Source organism: Myotis brandtii, unplaced genomic scaffold (assembly GCF_000412655.1).
Source record: "Myotis brandtii unplaced genomic scaffold, ASM41265v1 scaffold601, whole genome shotgun sequence".
Classification (NCBI taxonomy): Eukaryota; Metazoa; Chordata; class Mammalia; order Chiroptera; family Vespertilionidae; genus Myotis; species Myotis brandtii.
Window position 1 is genome coordinate 1,011,226 of NW_005370276.1, and position 3,621 is coordinate 1,014,846.

General features: G+C 54.7%; 1 protein-coding gene across 1 annotated transcript in view; it reads left to right on the forward strand.

Moving 5' to 3' along the window:
• PPFIA3 (protein tyrosine phosphatase, receptor type, f polypeptide (PTPRF), interacting protein (liprin), alpha 3) overlaps positions 1–3,621 on the forward strand; it is a 28,412-nt gene that overhangs the window by 13,002 nt on the left and 11,789 nt on the right. The window lies entirely within an intron of this gene.

A 3,621-nucleotide genomic window follows, 5' to 3' on the forward strand; every position in this document is an offset into this window, starting at 1 on the left:
CATGACGATTCATCACAGTAGCAACATGACAGTTAGGAAGTAGCCACGAAAATAATTTTATGGTTGGGTCACAACATGAGGAACTGTATTTAAAGGGCCAGAAGGTTGAGAACCACTGCTAGACCTATACTCCCCTTATACCACCTGGATTATCTGGGGGGTGGAGGGGGTAAAAGGGGACCTTCTCTCAGGTCTCCCTGCCTCCCCTGTACCCCTAACCTTCAGTCTGTCTTCAACCGAAGCCAGAGGGACCCATCCTGGAGAATAAGACAAACCCATATGGTTCCCGGCAAGGCCCCTGATGAAAGACCATTGCCCTCTCCTTCCCTCACTCTGCTCCTTTGCACCCCCTTTTGCTTGGAGCACCCCCCCTCCCCGTTTCCCCCAAGGCTGGCTCCTTGTCATCCCCTGAGGTCTCAGCTCAATGTCACCACCTCTGAGAGGCCTCTCTCACTCAACAGCTAAACCAGTCACCTGCTGCCCATCACCCCAGGACATTAAGACCTGGTTTTCCTCCATAGCATTTACTGCCTTCTAATGTTTTATCCTTGCATTCCACACAGAAAATCATGTGGCCGTGCCTAATGCAGCACTCAGCCCTTTGCCACGCTTGCTGTTCACACGTGAATGTGTGTATCGGAAGCACTCGAATGTAATGTGTGGACATCCTAGCCAGCTAGCCCCCCAAATTACTGCAGCGGGCGTCTCCTAAAAATAAGAACTTTCCCCCACATCGCCACCGTGCCCTTGTCACACCTAAGAACACGACCGTTATTGTTAGTTTCATCTACTATTCAGTCTGTACTCAAAGTTCCCCTTGCACATCCCAGACTCTACAACTGTGCCTGGCACTCGGGAGTCATTACATACATTTTTAAAATATCTTTATTGATTTCAGAGAGGAAAGGAGAGGGAGAGAGAGACAGAAACATCAGTGATGAGAGAGAATCATTGATTGGCTGCCTCCTGCACAGCCCCTACTGGGGACTGAGCCCGCAACCTGGGCATGTGCCCTTTGCCGGAATCAAACCTGGGACCCTTCAGGCCACAGGCCGATGCTCTACCCACTGAGCCAAACTGGCTAGGGCTACATACATTTTTTAAAATATTTTATTGATTTTTTACAGAGAGGAGGGAAGAGGGATAGAGAGTTAGAAACATCGATGAGAGAGAAACATTGATCAGCTGCCTCCTGCACGCCCCCTACTGGGGATGTGCCCGCAACCAAGGTACATGCTCTTGGCCGGAATCGAACCTGGGACCCTTGAGTCCGCAGGCTGACGCTCTATCCGCTGAGCCAAACCGGTTAGGGCTACATTTTTTTTTTAAAAAAAGATCTTTTATTGATTTTTAGAGATGAGGGAAGGAAGGGGAGGGAGGGAGAGAGAGTGAGAGGGGGAGAGAAACATCCATGGGAGACCGAGACATGATTGGTTGCCTCCTGCACGCCCCCTGCTGGGGATCAAGGCCGCAATCCCCGCATGTGTCCTGACCAGGAATCCAACCGGCAACCTTTGGGTGCATAAGAAGACGCCCAACCTACTGAGCCACACCAGCCAGGGCCCACATGATTGAATCCATGTATGAATGCCTAACCCCTGGGGCTGTTGGGAGCAGGTGCCCAATAAATGTGCACGCATGTCCTCCTTCCTGGGAACATTCACCCCATTGCTGCACCTGCCACCTCACTCTGCATCCTTTCTGTACATTTGTGTGTGGAGTGAGGTGATGCCATTGGCACAGGGCCACACGGCAAAATGCCCAGCAGGCCCCCAATGGGAACATGAATTTGTTCAACTCCGAAGCCCAAGTTCTGACACACAGTAGGTGCTCAATAAACGATCAGATCATGCCTTTTTTCTGTCCCTGGCTTGTCCAAGCAGTGACTGGCCTTTCTCAGCCAGAAAGTACACTGTGTATAAATGTGCATGACCCGAGCCTCCAGGAGCGTCCCCCCCGCGCCCCCTTTCCCTGTCCGGAAGTCCTCTCTCCCCTTCCCTAACACCCCGTGGCCCCTCAGTCCACAGGAAACGTGTGGATGACACATGAGGAGATGGAGTCCCTCACGGCCACGACGAAGCCTGTGAGTGCCCCCTGCCGGCGGCTTTGGGGGTGGCACTAACTCTCTCTCGGGAGGGGCGGGGCGGAACGGGGCGAGTCTGTAGCTGTCTGTCCGTCTGTTCGTTCCTCCCGCCCTCCTTCGCCTGCCCCTTAACCCATCCCTTCTTTCCCCTCTTCCCACTAACGGGTCAGGAGACCAAGGAGATCAGCTGGGAGCAGGTAGGGGGCGCGGGGCGGGAAGGGGGCGCATGACCAGGTTGTGCACGCTGCATGGACGCCCCTTCTTCTCCCAGCCCCGCCCCTATCCTCGCTGGGGCATTCCCTCCTCACCGCGGGGGGGCGCTGTGCGGAGCTCGGCTCTGGACTGTCTCACTGCTGTTTCTTCCTTCTTCTTTACATATTCACTTGACATTCATTCATGTCCTCATTGATTTGGTAATTCATTTACAATGTAGAAGGGACAGAACTTGGCAGAGGAAGGCAGGGTAGGGTTGGGGGTGGGGGGCAGAAAGAGCCCTCCGTGGCCTGCTTGAGTGACTGGAGGGCTAAATCATATTGTTATGTCATTTCCCATTTAGGGAGGCGAATCCTAAAGGCAGAGCACCTGGTGTGCTGGAGCCTTCTTGTATCGGCTTGTGAGAGCCAGTAGTTAAATTTTCAGGCATTTTGTGAGTTGCTTGACATCACATTGGCAGCTTGAAATCGGCACAGTGGGATTATTCACACCATAGAGATGGGCAAAGGCTACAAATCAAGGAATAGCTCCTTCCTCCTCACGGGGCCAGCTAAACACTTGCCAGCACACCACTGCCACCCTGACAAGGCCAGGCCAATGGATGCCCTATTTTGGGGTTATCTCCAATTTATTGCCTGGGAGGTGACATTGGTCCCTGTCTGGCTCGATCACTCCCTCTCTGTGGCCTCATTGACTATTCCCTTGGGGCCTCTGGTCTCCTGGCTTCCTTCTCACCACCCCCAGCATGAAATAGTCTGCTTCCCCCTGAGACTCTCCAAATTTTGGCCCCTCCCTGCCTCCAGCTGGAACACCCTCAGATGAGACGTTGGCCGCCGACCCTCTGGGGCTAGCCAAGCTGACAGGCCCAGGAGACAAGGACCGCAGAAACAAGAGGAAGTGAGTGTGGGAGTGGGGGGGGAGGGGGGGACTTACAAAGATCCACATGCGTTTTGTTGGAACCTCCTGCCAGGTTTCCTACACTCATAACAAGTGTTTTGAGAGGGGGTTGTGGTGAAGGGGGCCACCCAGGAGGGCTGGGTGTCTCCGCCCCTGAGAGCTCCTGCCCTGGCCCCCTCTTCCCAGGCATGAACTGCTGGAGGAGGCCTGCCGCCAGGGCCTGCCCTTTGCCGCCTGGGATGGCCCCACCGTGGTCTCCTGGCTGGAGGTACTGGGGCCCAGAAATGCCCTGATTCCTGACCTTCAACCCCTGTGACAGCCCCACCACTAGGGCTGGTTGGGTCCACCTAGCACCACCCTCCTAGACCAGATGCGGGGGGGAGGGGGGATGAGGCCCTGGAAGGAGTCAGGCTTCCTGTGATCTCCTT